Source organism: Triturus cristatus, chromosome 3_2 (assembly GCF_964204655.1).
Source record: "Triturus cristatus chromosome 3_2, aTriCri1.1, whole genome shotgun sequence".
Taxonomy (NCBI): Eukaryota; Metazoa; Chordata; class Amphibia; order Caudata; family Salamandridae; genus Triturus; species Triturus cristatus.
In genome coordinates this window covers 302,680,933-302,700,640 of record NC_140584.1, presented here as the reverse complement: position 1 = coordinate 302,700,640, position 19,708 = coordinate 302,680,933, and the positions used below count along the sequence as shown (strand labels likewise).

General features: G+C 53.0%; 1 protein-coding gene across 1 annotated transcript in view; it reads right to left on the bottom strand.

Moving 5' to 3' along the window:
- Nucleotides 1-19,708, bottom strand: part of SLC9A1 (solute carrier family 9 member A1) — a 300,131-nt gene that overhangs the window by 168,174 nt on the left and 112,249 nt on the right. The window lies entirely within an intron of this gene.

Below are 19,708 nucleotides of genomic sequence, written 5' to 3'. Positions count from 1 at the left end.
CGGGTCTGGACATCAAAGGGCTCTCGTCCTATATCTCGGGCAACCTGACAACAGGGCAGTAGTTGTATCCTGGAGTCGAGAGCCCTGCTGATCGGATCGCGGCTGACCCTACGAAGAAGACTCACCCTGAACCACCCCTTGAGCCCTGCTGACGACGTCGCGGCTCCACCGTGCTTAAAGACCTTCACGAACCTTTGGGGCCCTGCTGACGCTGTCGCGGCCCGACCTTGTTGAACCTTACCACCAGAGCCCAGCTGACCTCGTCGCGGCTCGACCTAAGCGGAACTACCATCCGAGCCCTGCAGACGACGTCGCGGCTCTCCACGTCCGAGCCGCTCTGAGACCAGCATCCAAGGTCTGGCGCAGAGCCCTCCCGTGCCTGGCTGGCACTAAGACTGTCCCGCTACCCTATCCTCTTGAACGAACACTGAGACACTGACAGGATCCCTCGATCCCTCCGTAAATATTGCCCGTATTACTGCCGATAAAGAATCTAATCTCGCAACTACTATTGAGTCCTGTGTGGTGGTGTTACTGGGCCTAGTACGATCATAGGAGAAAGACCTCCCCGAGGAGGCTTTTCAGCGGCGCTCGGCTATAACTTTGCGGTAGGAAGGTGCCGGAATAGTCTCCCCGACTACCCGGCGGGCCTCCCTCCAACATTTGGTGGCCAGCGGCGGGATCCGAGCAAACGCAATCGTACAAGCAAGTAACGCAACCACTACCTGACCAGACGAGAAGAGAAAAAGGGAACCATGGATGGCCAAGAAGCAACCATGGCCGCAACCTTCCAGTTGGAGAAACTGGAGGAATACACCCACAAGGAACTCAAACAATTCTGCAAAGACAAAGGGATCCCAACCACAGGATTGGGCACCAAGGAGGAAATGCAGAAAGCCCTGAAAGCCTGGGCAGAACCCGAGACCCCTCCACCCCGAGCCGAAGGGACCTCGGCCCGGGACGGAAACCTGCCGACCACGGCCCCGACAAACGGGGAGCGAACCATCCCAGACACCAGCCTTTCCCCCTGTCAAAGTACCAAATCTCCACAGGAGCCGATGATGGTCCCAACGCCCCGCCACCTCAGGCGCCACCCAAGATCAACTCGAGGTAGCGACTAAAGCAGGGGGGAAAGGGGAAGTGGATGAGAAACAAGAGAGACTGCCTGGTAAGTTGGTGGTACTTCACTCGGTCGTCTGGGTGGATCTTCTTACTGCACCTGGATTTAAAGACATACATGTAAAAACTGCCTAAACATGTTTAATGCTAGATGTAACACTACAACACTAAATTTACCCTGTCGACCCCAGGCTATTGCTTCTCTCTGTGATGTTTTATAGTTGGGTTAATTTTCTGCATCTGAATGTAAAGGAAGACAGCACTTGTAAATCGTTTTTTGTTTTCCCAAAGAACTAAACTCTGAATGTGTACTCTTAGTTAGCGCTCTACTATTCACCTTAGCTACGAGTAGTAGCTCTTTAGTTTATCTGTCCGTAATTAATTCTGGAAGAAGTTATAACTCCCTCTAATACACCAGTAACTGGAAACCCCATGTCATTTTAAAGTCTTGGTTTCAGGTGCTTCAGGCAAGAAAGTTTTTATAATGTCAAATAAGCACTTTAGTTCTTTAAGGTTGAAATTTCCCACACTGTCCTCGGGAACATAAGCGTTACAAAGGTGTTACCTTAGAAATGCTAGGAAGGTTGGAACAAATACCGCAACTGGAACATGTAGGCTGAAGCGTTGCTTGAAATTCTCTTCCTTCGATAAATTCTTGTCAGGATAGTCGAATCCCACGTTGCGCATGCGTTATAGAACCAAAGAATTGTGTTTACGTTATTTCCTGAGGTAAATACCAAACAAGTTCTGCGCCTCACAGTGACGCTACTCCCTTCCAGAAAACTACAGTTGAAGTGCGCAGTTCTCCTGTGGAACGCGCACCTTGAGCTCCCTAATTGTCGCGTGAGGGGAAACACTAGACCGCTGACCTGCTTTGGATCTGTACCCATTTGCGCGGCCATTTTCCTCACCTGAGTTTCTTATCATAGTTAAGCATTGTCTCAACAGGATTTTGGGCGTCACACACTTTCGTTTCCTACATGGATGCTTAATTTGCTTTGTCCATGAGTTGCCTCTCGCTTTGGCTGTAGTAGTGGCCAAAGTCTTGACACCCCCGAAGAGATACGAGAACGGGAAAGGGCCCGGACACACAAAATGGATCTTGCCCGACTCCGGCTGGACGGTGAGCTCCTACTGGCGGAGAAAAAGATAGCCCTGGAGCAACTACGACTACAAGAAGAAATCGAGGAGAAGAAAAGGCATCGGGAGCTAGAGGAGAGACGGCTAACCCTCGAGCACGAGAGGAGCCTTAAAGAACTTGAACTAAAAGCTAAAGCTGGGGAGACCAGCAACCCCGGACGCTCTGCCCCCGACCGAGCCAAAGGTTCACATCCCCAAGGATGTCGTCAAGGAGTACTATAAAAATGACGACATCCAGCAATGGTTCCGAGCGTACGAAGTCGCCATGACCTCCCATCGGGTACCCCGGAAGGATTGGGGCGCCGGCCTATGGGGGAGGTTCCTCAGCGAGGGACGGGATACCCTGCTGCAACTCCCAGACACAGTGATGACCTCGTACGACCACATGAAGGAAGCCCTACTCACACGCTACGGACTGTCGGCTGAGATGTACCGGCAACGCTTCCGGGACTGCAAGAAGATCCCCGGTACCACATGGGTCGAATACGTGGACTTCTTCAGCCGAGCGTTGGAGGGATGGATCAAAGGGAGCAAGGTCACCTCATATAACGAACTATTCGACCTCATTGTCTGGGAGCACCTCGCCAACAACTGCTTTGTGGAACTAAGGCAACACCTCCTGGACAGTAAACTGACCGAGCCCCGGAAGCTCGCCGCCGAAGCGGACCGATGGGTCAACACCCGGGTCCCCCGGAACACCGTGGGGGGACTACCAACGGAGCACCACGGGACCTCCCCGCCAGCGCGGCGGAGGAGGGGGGTCCCACTGCAGTGGAGAATTCCCAGCTGGACCGCCCAGAAGTCCGCCACGAGGGCAAACAACCAACCCCGCTTCCCCGACCCAGGGCCGAAGAGGGACCCCTATCGCCCGGTCTGGACCACGACCGACAGTAACCTGCTTCGGATGCCAACAGACCGGCCATTATGCAAGTGACCCGGCTTGCCCCGTGAACTGACGGAACGGGACCACGGGTCACCTCCCCGACAAATTGCCGCCGCAGCCCTGGGGGAGGGAGAGGACGAGGAGGAGAACCACGACGACGGGTCCCCCGAGTGGGAACCAGCCGCCATGTCGCTTGTATGCCTAGGCTCCCGAGAAATGGTGCCCCGCGCCACCATCCCAAGCAACACCCAGAAGTACCAAACAGTGGGTCACCATCAATGGGCGACGGGCCGAGGCCCTCCGGGACACTGGGGCTAGTGTGACCGCTGTCCGCTGCCATCTGGTGACCCCCGAACAGATCCTACCACATATTCTCTGCCCTGTCCGGACCGCCGACAACACCGAGAGCATGTGCCGGATGGCCCGAAACCCCTTCGAGTGGGGAGGAGTGTCCGGCACCCTAAAAGTGACTGTCCGCGACGACGCCCCGGTGGACTGCCTCCTGGGGAACGACCTAAAGAGCTCCCCCTGGGCCCAGGTGGAGCGCCGAGAGCATCTGGGGATGCTAGGACTACCCGAGTGGGCCTGCGCCACCACTCGGTCCATGACCGTCCAGCCAGCTGCGGCCCCGGCCCCCGACAAACCGGCGGGCCCCGAACCATCCACCTCCTCCAGCCCGGAGGAACCTGACGAGGAGGCCGGGCCCTCCGAACTTTATTCCAACGAGGCCGCTCCCCTCAGCGAGATCCCCGAGCTGGCCCAGTGGCGCCACGACGGGGGCCCCACCCGTGAACAATTCCAGCAAGAACGGAAGGGCTGCCCGTCCCTCGAGGGGGCCCGACAGCAGACGGCCGCCCAGGCTGCGGGGGACCCCTCGGGAACCCACTGGGTCTATTGGGACAATGACTTATTGTATAGCGAGCAGAAAGTCGCCGAACTAGGGGCCAGCCGGGTGCTGGTGGTCCCCCTCCGATTGCGAGAATTCCTCTTGAACCTGGCACATGACGTGCCCCTCGCCGGACATCTCGGGCGGGACAAGACGTACAGCCGCCTCGTGACCCATTTCTATTGGCCCCGAATGAGACGAGACGTGGACCAGCACTGCCGGTCCTGCCCGACCTGCCAAGCTAGCGGGAAGACTGGGGGACGCGTGAAAGCCCCCCTGCAACCATTTCCAGCCGTCCACACCCCGTTCGAACGAGTGGGGATAGACATCGTGGGGCCCCTCGACCCCCGGACCGCCCTGGGCCACCGCTTCATCCTGGTACTGGTCGACCACGCCACCCGGTACCCAGAAGCTGTTCCCCTCCGAACTGTGACCGCTCCAGTGGTGGGCCGGGCCCTGATGGGCATCTTCTCCAGGGTGGGGTTCCCCCGAGAAGTGGTGAGCGACAGGGGGACGAACTTTATCTCGAAGTACATGAGATCCCTCTGGCAACAATGTGGGGTCACCTATAAATTCACCACCCCTTACCACCCCCAGGGGAACGGACTGGTCGAGCGGTTCAACCGAACCCTGAAGGGGATGATCAAGGGCCTGGAAGAGCCCCTCAGGAGGAGATGGGATGTCCTGTTGCCCTGCCTCCTGTTCGCCTACCGGGAGGTACCACAGAAGTCCCTGTGCTTCAGCCCCTTCGAACTGTTGTATGGGCACCCCGTCCGAGGGCCCCTCAGCCTGGTCAAGGAGGGTTGGGAGGCGAACGTCCAGAGTGCCCCGCCCGACGTCTACCGGTACCTCCTGACCTTGCGGAACCAGACTCGAAAGTTCCGTGCCCTGGCAGAAGCCAACCTTGAAGCCAGCCAAGAAGATATGAAACGCTGGTATGACGAGAATGCCTCAGCCGTCGAGTTTGAGCCGGGCCAGCAAGTCTGGGTCATGTCACCCGTGGACCCCTGCGCCCTGCAGGACAAGTGGACCGGGCCCTTCAAGATAGTTGAAAGGAAGAGCCCCGTCACATACCTGGTCGATATGGAGTCTCCGAGGAACCCCCTCAGGGTCCTGCACGCCAACCGGCTCAAGCCCCATTTTGCCCGAACTGAACTAAGCTTACTACTGGCTACCGACGATGGGGGTGAAAGTGACTCAGAGCCCCTACCAGACCTCCTGGGGTCCTCGAGCCAAGACGGCTCCTTGGAGGGCGTCCACCTCTCCGCCACCCTGACACCAGAACAGCGCCATGATTGCCAGAAGCTACTGCAACCCTTCGCTGCCCTCTTTTTTCTCTCACGCCCGGGGTAACCCCCTGGTGTGTCCACGACGTGGACACGGGGGATAGCCCCCATGTACGACACCGCGCTTATAGAGTGCCTGACCGAGTCCGGGCCTGCATAAAGACCGAGGTCGCCAAGATGCTCGCCCTCGGAGTCATCGAGCCTTCCGAGAGCCCGTGGGCCAGCCCGGTAGTCTTGGTGCCGAAGGCCGCCGCCCCCGGCACGGCCCCCGAACTCAGATTCTGTGTCGACTACCGGGGCCTGAACGCAGTTACCAAGACCGATGCCCACCCTTTGCCACGAGTCGATGAGCTGATTGATCGCTTAGGGGCCGCCCGCTACCTAAGCACCTTTGATCTCACTGCTGGGTACTGGCAGATCAAGCTCACTCCCGGCGCACAAGAACGATGAGCTTTCTCTACCCCCGACGGCCACTACCACTTCCGGGTGATGCCCTTCGGCATGAAGAACGCCCCAGCGACCTTTCAGAGGCTGGTAAATAAGGTCCTGGCCGGTCTCGAAGCCTTCAGCGCGGCCTACCTCGATGACATTGCTGTCTTCAGCGACCACTGGGCCGCGCACTTTGGAGAGCGGCCAGGACTTCCCCAAGGTGTCCTAAGAGCCGGCCTCACAATTAAGGCCAGCAAGTGCCAGATCGGTCAAGGATCTGTGACCTATCTGGGCCATCAGGTGGGGAGTGGCCAGGTGGCCCCCCTCCGGTTAAAAGTGGACGCCATCCAGGCGTGGGAGCCCCCCGCCACCCAAACCGCTGTCCGGGCATTCCTGGGCCTCACAGGCTACTACTGACGCTTCATAAAGGATTACGGCAGCATTGTGGGCCCCCTTACGGAACTCACTTCAAAGAAACAACCCAAGGCGGTGCACTGGACGCCCCGCTGCCAGACCGCGTTTGATACTCTCAAAGCAGCCATGTGCGCTGCCCCTGTGCTACAGGCCCCCGACTACAGCCAGGAATTTGTAGTCCAGACCGATGCCTCGGAGTACGGGGTCGGGGCAGTCCTCTCCCAGCTGGACGCCAAGGGCCTCAACCGACCGGTGGCCTTTATCAGCCGCCGACTGCTGCCGAGAGAACAGAGGTGGAGCACCATCGAGCGGGAGGCCTTCGCTGTGGTATGGGCTCTCAAGAAGCTCCGGCCCTACCTTTTCGGTACCCACTTCAGGGTCCAGACTGACCACCGGCCCTTGCGGTGGCTCATGCAAATGCGGGGCGAGAACCCCAAGCTGTTACGCTGGTCCATCTCGCTACAAGGGATGGACTTCACTGTTGAACACCGGCCCGGCAACGACCACGCCAATGCTGACGGCCTGTCCCGATTCTTCCGCCTCGGCGAGGAGAACCCCCAAGAAGATGGGTGACTCTCCCTGCCTTCAGCTGGGGGGGGGGGGGGACGCGTGTGGGAGCCGGCCTCGTGGCGTGGTCCTGTTTCCCCGCGCTAAGCCGCACGAGGTCCCATGCACATCGGGGCTCCTCCATCTTGGATTGCACGTCACTCCACGTGACCACCTGTATGACCCTGCTCTACCCGGCCTCGGTCCCAGCGAGGCCCGACATCGAGACGCCAACCCCTGGCTCGGGGGATACCACGTGAGCCCTTCCCACTCTCGGCGGAGGGCAGTATCGATGGGACCCCCTACCGTCTCTCCACACCTGGGTGTGATCACCCCACAGCTCTCTGGGGCCTGGCGCCTCTCCTGCTGGGCGTCTGGCCGCCCCCTACCCGTCCTCTCCGCCCCCTCCGGGCGCACGGGTCCGGACATCAAAGGGCTCTCGTCCTATATCTGGGGCGACCTGACAACAGGGCAGTAGTTGTATCCTGGAGTCGAGAGCCCTGCTGATCGGATCGCGGCTGACCCTACGAAGAAGACTCACCCTGAACCACCCCTTGAGCCCTGCTGACGCTGTCGCGGCCCGACCTTGTTGAACCTTACCACCAGAGCCCAGCTGACCTAGTCGCGGCTCGACCTAAGCGGAACTACCATCCGAGCCCTGCAGACGACGTCGCGGCTCTCCACGTCCGAGCCGCTCTGAGACCAGCATCCAAGGTCTGGCGCAGAGCCCTCCCGTGCCTGGCTGGCACTAAGACTGTCCCGCTACCCTATCCTCTTGAACGAACACTGAGACTCTGACAGGATCCCTCGATCCCTCTGTAAATATTGCCCGTATTACTGCCGATAAAGAATCTAATCTCGCAACTACTATTGAGTCCTGTGTGGTGGTGTTACTGGGCCTAGTACGATCATAGGAGAAAGACCTCCCCGAGGAGGCTTCTCAGCGGCGCTCGGCTATAACTTTGCGGTAGGAAGGTGCCGGAATAGTCTCCCCGACTACCCGGCGGGCCTCCCTCCAACAACATGCTTTACTATTACCCAGTTCAAGAGCACTTGTGAACCTCAAAGAACGACTTAACATGATCCAAATTTGTGACCTGCAGTTCATATCAGATCAACAGCCAAAGGCGCAGTTGGCCAACATTTGGGATTGGCTGCAGGTTAACATCTTGATGTGAATCTACATGGGAGTTATGAAACTTGGCCTTAGTCCCATGCAGGTTACAGAGAACATGACGGTAAACGGGGGAGGAGGGAGGGGGGAGGGGAAATCAGGGCCACTAGAGAGGAAATAGTCCCCCTGCATAAAATCACTGCAGATGTACAAATGCTACTGGGTTTTGTCATTTCTGAAAGCTTAGTGTTTCACAGCTTTCTAAGGTGGAAAGAAAGTCAGCATTTTAACCATATATAAACCCTAAATTAAGAAAGCTATTATAGCAGATCATCCCTCAAGAACATATAAAAAATGTTTTGCTTCCAGGAACTTCCAATATGTAATCTCTAAAGAACTGGCGCTTAAAAATAAATCAGGCACGCTCAAATGCCCATGGAATAAAAGCCTCAATGTCTTAGACAAGAATGGCCAACAAAAAGAACGTCGGGACGCTTCAAGAGTCAATAGAACTTCCCAATTATTGAAAGTTGGCAAGACAAAACAAAGCTGGAACACATGGCCGCCAGCAGAGCGAAGCTGGGCCACAAACGCCTCAGAGTAAGGGCCTGGCCGCAGCATCCTCAGAAAGAGCCAGGACAAAAGTACCCGACACAGTCAAGCTAGGAAGTTGGACTGCAGGGCGAGGGAAAGAGCTAAATCAGCCCAGAGCCAACAACCATGTCTATCTGCCAGAGACAAAGTCTCACCAAGTGTAAAACCAAGTGTGGAAGTAGACTGCACAACTATATCAAAGTCGGGGCACAGGGGCTCTGCTGCCACAGCCAAATGGGGCAACGGGGCACTGTTGGCAGAAACAAGCTGGACCTCCACCAAAGCCAATCCAGCGAGCATAGCGACTGTTCCAAGACTCACATCGGGGAACTCTGAGATAACCAAGTCGTCTGGGCCCCAGGCTCACCATCACTTAGCTGGGCCGCTGGATTTCAGGGAGGTAACCTAGCTATGATTCCGCTAGCAGAGTAAATTCAGGCAGCAGTGCTCCCAACTATCATTACCAGAGAAACGTGTGGCCACAGGATGAATGTCAATAGAAACTAGTCAGACAATATGGATACTAGGCAGAGTCATTTGTGTCACTGACAGAGCCAAACTGGGCTGCAAGCCCAGAGCCAAGTCAGGCTACTGTCAACAGGAAGTAGGGCCAGGACCCCACCCCCGTGCCACACCTTCTCGGGCCCAATGGGTGAAGCCAATACAAACATGCAAGCTTGAAAATGCTACATTGTCTTGCTAAGCCATCATTAAATAAGGTAATAGCAACACCTTCCTACTTGACGCGATCTCAAACTAGAAACAGTTTTGCGCAAAATAATAATAAACACTGAACGCCCTGCTACCTCTTAAACTAACTCTTATGACAAACTACTTTTCCAACGTGACTGAGGCAGTAACGCGCCCATGTGAATGTTTCACGGTAGCGCAACAATTTGCACAATGAACAACCACTTCCATAGTCAAACAACAAAACTGTGCAACACCTTAGCAAGTTTCTTCAATGAAAACTCAAGGACAAAAAAAAAAAAACAGCACAGCCAAGGATAAACATAACATTGCCCAGTCACCCCAAAATAAAAAAAATCATTCCGCCCAATTCTACTTCACACCTGTGAACCCCGACAATATCCCCCCACCTCCTTCTGAAATGCCTCAAAGGAAATACATTCGCCTTCCCTTGCAGGCATGCTAGCCAACTAAGTAGTGACATTTGTTAGCTACCTCAAACATAGCAAGGTCACAGTGACGGCTGGGAGCGTGGAAAAGAAAAGAAAAAAAAACACCTACCTCTGCACGCCGCCGTCTCTCCTCCTGGAATCAGGAAGCACACAGGTTACCCATAGCCAATAACGACGCTGCCGTCACCAGTATGACAGCAGCGTTGGGACTGGTCTGAGAGTTCAGACAGGGACTGCAAGCCTGAGCATCATCTCCATCCAGGTTGTGCAGTATAGCCCGGTGGAGAACATGCTAAGTGCACATGGTTGTTTGGCCGGCCAACCTGTCATACGCACTTAAGTGCACATATTTCCTCCTCCCCCTGCTGGCTCTGACGACAGACATGAGCCACCCCGCAAAACAGGACATAAAACACACAAAGGAAATGATAACAACAACGTGTTTTTTTGGTTTTTTTTTTTTCATTGCTGAAAAGCAGTTGGACGACGCTCGTCCGCCTTAGCGGAGGAGCCGCCGCAGCAAGGTCACCATCACTCTAGATTACTCTTTCATAACATCCCTTTTCAAAAAGCGTAATATAAAACTTAGACCCCAATAATTACCACTGGATAGCAGGCATTCCATGAATCTTTAAAATGCTGGAAAATAGTAGTCACTGACCAAATGCAATAACAGTCAAAAGATATACTACATGGACACAAATCCGGTTTCAGGCCCAAAAATAGATCCAAGACTACCCTGGTACACATGTGGGCTGATACAACGGAAACTAAGTGGTGAACAGGGCCGGACTGGCTGCTGTTGCAGGCACCGGGAGTTTCCCTGGTGGGCCAGAGGTGCGGGGGGGGGGGGTCGGTTTTGTCACAGGTGGCCTGTTTTTCAGCAGTGCTGCAACATCGACCCCCTGTAACAAAACCGGGAGCAGTGCTTCTTAGTAGCACCACCCACTCCCCCCCCAACCCACCACATCGTCCCGCTCCCAGGGCTGGTCGAGCAGCAATAGGCCAGGGCTGGTTGCTGTTCCCAGTCCAACCCTGGTGGTGAAAGGTCACTCAGCAAGCCAACATGGTTTGATTTTCCACCCACCTTAACATGAATGGCCACAACATCCTTCTCCACTGGCCCAAAGTAGCTAACATCTCAAACCAGCCTGCAAGCCGGTTCAAGACTTTTAGAAAAGAACACACAGCTTGTAGAATCAGGTCTCCTGCCCACAAATTCACATGCAGTCTTAAAGTTCTTACGCCCAGTTCCCTACACAACAACTGCATCAAATCTTGAAAGGACCTGCTACGCAACAATCTCTTCCACGCCTACTCAAACACTAATTTATACGAAAGTGACCAGTCTACCTAACCCATTCCAACTCTTAAGTAAGGGTCTCAAAATCACTGAGTGGTGAACAACTGCCTCAAATTAGGTGGAGTGAAAACAAAGTCCTGGTCCTCGATCCAGCACATCTCCTCAAAAGCACTGCTATAAAAGGACCATCATTAAACCACTGAACTTTAACCAGAGACCTCTCCTGTTTCATAACCGAGGAATAACCGCCAGCTGTAGGTCTAGCAGCCCTGAATTATTCGGAGTTTGTGAATCTGGGAGGATACCCTTTAGAAGAATTATACTTACAGGCAAGTACCTTTTCCTTTCGAGGTATGTACGGTACAACAATGATCATAAACCTATAATTTACAACACTCAAACAGCAAGAGTGAAATAGCAAGCAACAGATACAGACTAGCTATCTACTCTCAACCACATAACGTCCACAAGGGAGGGTTTAAAGAGTCCCTGTGCAGTGGATGACCAGTGTCAAAAGCTTGTTTAGGAGGTGTAGATTTTTTGTTGAAAAACAAAAACACAAAAGGGTAAAATGACATTATTCTTAGGTGAAAATGTCCAAACCACTGAAGGTTCCTGTTGTAATTCCCTGACTTTACTAGGTTTACATTATTGTATTTCCTCTAACCCCTGGTGGTCTCTCCCTCTTCCTCTCTCTGCCCCACTCCCTCTTTCCACCCCTTGGAATGTTCCTACAGTTGAGCCAGAGGCTGCCTTGGAATGTTGACAAGAGCAGCCTGACTGGCAGAGATGGTTGGTCGCTCCGCTGTGAGCGCTACGTGTTAGAGGTTCCAGAGTGGAGGCAGTAATAAAGAGTTACGGAAATTTCACCTACCTGTTCCAGGTGTCATAACAGTTCCCACCACTAAAATGCATCATATAGTTATACCAAGTACTGTAGCTCGCATCCTCACCATGCACAGTGTTGCAAGCAATGATGCATTTTCAGACGTTGCAATGAGGTTATCAATTATGTCATAGAACAGGTCATGAGTGATGTATTTTGTGAGGGAATTAGCAGTGCAAGGCGAGGGAACAACTTGTAGTTACTTCAATCAACTATAAATAGGGAATTTCAGTTTTTTTTAGTTTAAAATGCATCACATTTCAACTGACAGTCATCTTAATTATATCACTTTAAACTTTGGTTTTTCCAGAGAATTTCTATGGCGACTTTTAACGGAAAGTAATATTTTATTACCATAACTAAGCCTACCTTGTGCGGTGATGACAAACGCCATACATAGCATGAGGTTGGTGGCAGGGCCTGGCCTTTTAAAGTAACTGTGCCCAGCCCCTCGTGCAGCTAGCTCCGATGCAGGCAAGCAAGACACCATTGCTGGCCAACATCCATGGTCTTACAACACCAATCAAAGCATTTATATAGCGCACTACTCACCCAGAGGGTCTCTGCTAGGAGGGGGGGGGGGGGGTCCGCTACTGCTCGAACAGCCAGGTCTTGAGTTGCTTCCTGAAGGAGAGGTGGTCCTGGGTCAGGCGGAGGTGGGTCGGGAGGGAGTTCCAGGTCTTGGCGGCGAGGTAGGAGAAGGATCGTCCCCCTGTGGTGGCTCTTCGGATGCGGGGGACGGTGGCGAGGGCGTGGCCGGTCGATCGAAGCTGGCGTTTGGGAGCGTAGAAGTTGAGGCGGCTGTTGAGGTATCCTGGTCCTTGGTTGTGTAGGGCTGTGTGCGCGTGGGTGAGGAGTCGGAAGGTGATTCTTTTGTTGACCGGGAGCCAGTGCAGGTCTCTCAGGTGTCCGGAGATGTGGCTGCGGCGGGGGATGTCCAGGATGAGTCATGCTGAGGCGTTCTGGATCCGCTGAAGTCTTTTCTGGAGTTTGGCGGTGGTGCCGGCGTAGAGGGAGTTGCCGTAGTCCAGACGGCTGGTGACGAGGGCCTGGGTGACCGTCTGCCTGGTCTCGGTGGGGATCCACCGGAAGATCTTTTGTAGCATGCGCAGGATGTTGAAGCACGACGAGGAGACGGCGTTGACTTGTCTGGTCATGGAGAGGGAGGAGTCGAGGGAGGAGTCCAGGATGAAGCCCAGGTTGCGTGCGTGGTCTGTTGGTTTGGGTGCGTTGCCTAGGGCGGGGGGCCACCAGGAGTCATCCCAGGCGGAGGGTGAGGCTCCCAGGATGAGGACTTCCATCTTGTCCGAATTCAGTTTCAGGCGGCTGTTCTTCATCCATTCGGCTACCTCTTTCATCCCTTCGTGGAGGTTGGCTCTGGCGGTGGCGGGGTCGTTGGTGAGGGAGAGAATCAGCTGGGTGTCGTCGGCGTAGGAGATGATGTTGAGGTTGTGCTGGCGTGCGATGTATGCGAGGGGGCTCATGTACACGTTGAAGAGGGTAGGGCTGAGCGAGGAGCCTTGAGGAACGCCGCAGATGACTTCGGTGGCTTCAGATCTGAACGGGGGGAGGCGGACTCTGTGTCCTGCCGGCGAGGAAGGAGATGATCCACTCCAGTGCCTTCTCCTGGATTCCGACGTTGCTGAGTCGCTGCACTAGTGTACGGTGGCAGACAGTGTCAAAGGCCGCGGAGAGGTCTAGGAGGATGAGGGCCGCTGTTTCTCCGTTGTCAAGCAGAGCTCGGATGTCATCGGTGGCTGCGATCAGGGCGGTCTCGGTGCTGTGGTTGGCCCGGAAGCCAGACTGCGAGAGGTCGAGGGATCCGTTCGTCTCGAGGAAGGCGGCCAGCTGCTTGTTGACGGTCTTCTCGATGACTTTTGCAGGAAACGGGAGCAGCGAGATGGGGCGGTAGTTCTTGAGGTCGGTGGGGTCGGCTGATGGCTTCTTTAGTAGAGCGCTGAGTTCGGCGTGCTTCCAGCTCTCCGGGAAGGTAGCGGTGTCTAAGGAGGTGTTGCAAGGCCCCCACTGACCACCACGGACGAAAAACAAATTAAAATGTAACCGGGGTGTCCCTCTTTGACGCCCCCATCCAACAAAGGCCAGGGTACTGCTGCCCTGCACCTCGTTTAGTCTTTGTTTTTGACGATATGGGGACTGAGTCCCAGAGTCATAAAGAGGCTGCCGCCATTTTCTTTTCATTTTGCAGCCAACCAATCAAAACTAGTGTTTTGAGTGTGGTACTGCGCCGCTAGATATCTATACATTTCAATCAATCACTGCATTTGTAAAGCGCGCTACATACCCGAGTGGGTCTCAAGGCGCTGGGGTAGGGGGGGGGGGGGGGGGGGGGTTAGTGCTACTGGTCGAAGAGCCAGGTCTTGAGGAGTCTTCTGAAGGCCAGCAGGTCCTGGGTCTGTCGTAGGATGGGGGGGGGGGGGGGGGGGGGGGGGGGGGAGTGTTCCAGGTCTTGGCGGCGAGGTAGGAGAAGGATCTGCCGCAGGCGGTGGTTTTTCGGCTGCGAGGGACTGTGGCAAGGGCGAGGTTGGCTGAGCGGAGGCTTGGGGTGGGGGTGTGGAAGCGGAGTCGGTTGTTGAGGTAGGTGGGTCCGGTGTTGTGCAGTGCTTTGTGTGCGTGGATCAGGAGCTTGAAGGTGATCCTTTTGTTGACGGGGAGCCAGTGCAGGCCTCTCAGGTGGAGTGTGATGTGGCTGCGGCGGGGGGACGTTGAGGATGAGTCGGGCCGAGGCGTTCTGGATGCGTTGGAGTCGTCTCAGGAGCTTGTTTGTAGTTCCTGAGTAGAGGGCGTTCCCGTAGTCGAGTCTGTTAGTGATGAGGGCCTGGGTAACGGTTTTTCTCGTGTCGAGGGGCATCCATTTGAAGATCCTGCGGAGCATACTGAGGGTGTTGAAGCAGGACGCGGAGACGGCGTTGACTTGCCTGGTCATGAAGAGAGTGGAGTCGAGGATGACCCCCAGGTTGCATGCGTGGTCCGTGGGTTCCGGGGCTGTGCCTAGTGACGTGGGCCACCAAGAGTCGTCCCAGGCTGATGGGGTGGGTCCGAGAATGAGGACCTCGGTCTTGTCTGAGTTCAGCTTCAGTCTGCTGTCCTTCATCCAGTCGGCTACGGCCTTCATTCCTCTGTGGAGGTTAGCTTTGGCGGTGTGGGGATCTTCGGTGAGGGATATGATCAGCTGGGTGTCGTCGGCGTAGGAGATGATGTTGAGGTTGTGTTGTTGTGCGACGTGGGCGAGGGGGGCCATGTAGATATTGAACAGCGTCGGGCTGAGGGAGGATCCCTGTGGGACGCCGAAGATGATCTCGGTGGTTTTGGAGCGGAAGGGTGGGAGGGGACGCTCTGGGTTCTGCCGGAGAGGAAGGATGTGGTCCAGGCCAGGGCCTTCTCTTGGATACCGGTGTCATGGAGGCGTGCTGATAGGGTGCATTTGGAACCTTAATTTCTCTAAAACTACTGAACAATTTAACACCAAATCACTAAAAGCACTTTGATTGAACATCTACCTTTCTGATAAGTTTGGTGCAATTCTGTTCAGGCGGTAGGTGTGTCTAAGGGTACAATACGTTTTGGGACCACCCCCCCACCAGTCACCCCCACCTTTTTCCCAAAAACGTAATTTCTTTTTAAAAACCTGGTCCCAACTATAAAGTGGCAGCCACCACTGTCCACACTAGGATATATATATCAGTGTGTGTCTCTCTCTCTCTCTCTCTCTCTCTCCCCCCCCCTTCTACCCCATTTTCCCCCCTCCCCCTAGGGAGCATGTAGGTGCACTCCTAGCACCATCTGTCCCCATCCCCCAATGCACCAGCCCAGTAGAATGTATCGTACAAGAGGAGGTTGGGCTCACGCTGCAGAAAAATGCCCTTTAACCTGTATTATGAGCAATGGAGCCTCGGCACGCCATTGGGATATTAACAGGTGTGGCAGAGCGGGAGAAACTGGATCCCCAACAAAGCCCAACACATGAAACTATCCCCGTCAGCCACAAAGGAGTGTACTCGCTCGGAAAAAAAGGACGTGGCAGAGTTCATAGCCTGGGAAGATCCGGTGATACTGTCAGAGTGCAGGAGGAAAGGGACCGGTTTGTCATAAGGCAGACAATGTGTAAAGCCCGAGTGTGGCCTCTGCTCCCACGGGTGCATGAATGAACGTGCATTAAATCTGCGACGCGCACAATCTCATACAGGCGAAAGACGCAAAAACACCTGGAAAGGGGGAGGGGTGGGGTCTGGGAGGGCGTCCAGGTAGACGGCGCTAAAAGAACTGCTTGAATACAGAACGCATCTACATATAGGGTATTAATGCGTGTGTGCTGGGAGAGGTACGAATACACACTGAACATACAGCTCCTGAAAAAATGGCTTTTTAATAATTAACCTTAATCTATAGATTTATCAGTTGAGCTCAAGCCGTGCAAGCGCCAAGGCACCCCAGGGTAACGTGCGCTTTATAAAAATGCATAACATAGCTCTTGTGAGGGTAGGTGTAGGAATGCTCCCTGATCAATGGCTAGGATATGAAAACGAGAAAGGCCATGGTGGTGTGTATATAAGGATTATAAAAATCTACACCATTTTAAAAAAGTAATCACCTTTACTTTATTCACAGTAGAAACTTAAAATTAAGGAACACATTTTTTCATGTATCTACTACACATCTTGTCAACAAATTGCAAGTGAAAAAAAATAATATTCTAGCAAGCGCAAAAAAATGAATTAAAAATACAAACTTAAATGGCTTGTTGGCATTAGAGCTCGCCGCTTGTAATGGCAATTCTAACTTAATACAGGTACAACAAATACCCTAAACAAAAAAAACACCGTCCAAATTAACTGCCATCTATCACTATGAAAATTAAAGGAATCCACACAATTTTAGGATTCATTCAGCCGCTCCTGTAGGTTCTCTACTGCATTCTGCATTTAAAAGCAGAGTCTACCATGGGCACCAAGGACCTTCCAAACGTACTCCAGCGCAAAGTTGTTTGAAAAGCAAGAAACAGTGGATGGGTATAATAAAATTCCAAAGGAATGGATTATCCCTTGGGGCATGACCAATGCGAATTTTTAAGTATAAATTCACCAAGACCCTGCCTCGGCCAGTCCATTGCTCCACTCTGTACGAAGGAGCAAACATAAGACTACTCGGAGAGGTGATCAAGTAGCCAATTGCAACCAAGAAACTACAGATTTTTATGCTGAAATTGGTCAAAGGGTGCAATTGGCAAGAATCTTACCTGTAGCGTACTATGGCAAAAACAAAGTCCGTAATCAATAAAGCCCACTTTGGATTCTCTAGCAATGTGGCAAAAGTTATACGGCGGGACGCAAATAAAACAGAGCATCACTCAAAGGGCTTTACATTTAGGCCCAAAGGTTCAGTGTTGAGTCTGTGCCAAAGACCACCATCCCTACTGTGGAGCATGGTGGTAGCAGCATGTAATAGGGTTTTCTCCTCGACAGAAACTAGGGCACTTGATCGGGTAGATTGGAATACGAATGAAGCAACTTGCAGAAATGTATAGGAGGAAACCTTCCTTTGGCTCTGCAAGAAGGTATAACTAGAGGGGGCAGTCATCTTTCAGCCTGACGACCTGAAGCACATATCCAAAGCTGCATTGAAGCGGATAAGGTTCAACATAATTCATGCCCCTGGGTGACCCAGTCACAGCCCACCTTAAAACCAATCGAAAATGGGTGGCATAATTTAAAGTCAGAAATCCATTAACGACTCCCAATCCACTTGACAATTAGATCCGTTTTGTAAACGAAAATGAACAGAAATGCTCAAATCTAGGCGTACAAGTTGGTAGAGACCATCCCAGCAGACTCAACTGCAACCAAACATGCTTTATCCAAGTTTGAACTCGGGTAGATTGAAACTTATTCACTTATGATATTCTAGTCTTTCATTTTTTAATATGCACTTTTTTCACAATAAACACAATGTACCCGTTAAAGGTGTGGTGTACAGTGCATATGTGGGGGAACAAACCCATCATTTAAATCGTTGACGCTCTAGCGTACTAAGAAAACAAACAATTGCAGGGTGAAATGTGGGAGTTAATCTCAGCACCTGGTAAACTCTGGGCCATATCGAGTCCATCCTCCTTTTGCTCACTTTGCTGCTCCAGACCAGATCAACCTTACACAAATCTTGCTTGGTTCTGCCTCACCAGGGATTGTCCAGCCTCAACTGCCAGTCCATGTACCCTCCGAATAAGAACAAAAGCAACGGCAGACCGGCTTCCGCCTTGTTGGGTCCTAACATCTTGAGCACCATGGTAAAGCGCGCATGATGGCCAGAACTGGGCTTACCCATCACACTGAGGGCATCACTAAAAAGCAACAGCCACTGTTATTCACTCCGGGCTTTCAGGTACTTACACAAAAAACATGAAGGTCCAGGTGTTTAAGACTCTCTAGTCATTGAATATATTCAGTAATCACGAAGGCAGGGCAGTGGGGATATGTATGCTTAATGCACATAGAACCAATTTATTTATCAGGGTATAAAGGTTTAGGGAGTTCAAAACCAAGCATAGGAGCACAAGGCCCACAGTGGTGTAGCAATGCTCAAGGAGAACCAGGTACAGGGCAGAGCATAAACACTCCGCGATCACTAGGCTCAGATGGCGATATGGCATGCTTAGTGAGTCCAGAGCCTCTAGCCCTTCGGTGCAGGAGGCCCAGAAAGGTGCGTAAACACTCCGATCACGAAGGCATGAATGGCTCTGTACCAATGTATGATGAGCACAAAGCCAGAGTAAAAGTCTCGTATGAATCCTTCAGGAACACAAGGGCACAAGGCCTAGGGTGGCGAATACATTCTGCGCACAATGGCTAGGACACCATAGGAATACTCTAGGAGCAGAAGAGCCAGGGCTGTGCAGGACCACTGCGCACTCACAAAGGTTGGGACATCTAAGTGTGCATGTTCAACGAGGACAGAGCCCATGCAGAGGGGGACATGAAGGTTTAGTGAGGAGTCTGTACAGGCAGATTGTGAACACTCAGGGCGCGCACAGCCCCATTGCAGGGTAGGGTCGTGAATACCAGGTGCTGGGATGGATACGAATGCTTAGTGAAAGTTTCACTTAAGGGCAACGTGTAGAGGTTCAATGAAGCACCAAGACTGCAGGCAGCAGTCTGGGAGTACGTTTGGGGTGGATTGACAAGCAACAGTTGTACGGTGCTGTAGAAGGATTAAACTAAATTTCAAATATGGTGGCTCATCTTGATAAAGTAACCATGAGGCAACGTCTCTCTGGGAAAACCAGAGGCCAATGCCAGTTCTAAAGGCTAGGTGGTTTTGGATTTTTGCACAGGGCCCTCTATGCGACCCTAAAATCCCCTCGAAGCGCTAGTGGGAGGAGATATGAGGAGACCGGGAGGAGGGGACAAAACATAAGGAAGATTTAAGGTGTCTTGCGGGTGGCGTGGTCTTACGCAAAAGGTATGCATCTAACCAGAGTAAGTGATGGTGCGTTGTGAGCAGCTGGACTTTGGCGTCCGGCTGGCAGATACCAGCATTTTATTGCTCCCATCACCATAAGAGCTTCGAATGAGGAACAGCTGATCATACCTTCCACTGCCCAAAGTAATAAGGGAGACAGAGCTCTTGGGCAGGCTTCCCATGATGCAACGTGTTGCTTCCCATGGTCCCGGCCCTTTAAAAGCTCTTGGCTTCAATGTACAGGCCATGCCAAGACTTGGCTGCCGCCTCCATACAAGATGGTGACTGGTCCCAAAGCTTTCACGTTCTACACCAAGGTGGTTTTAATAGCAGTTATGGGATTCATAAAAGCTGGCATAAAACATTACAAGCACAACGTGTCCAATGTTTTAGTCTCAGTATAGAACCCGGTCACTGCGCGGTTCACTTTGCTATTTTTCATGCTCGGATGCCTTCGGGTTAGAGTGCTAGAGAAGAGGGCACTGGTGGTTTT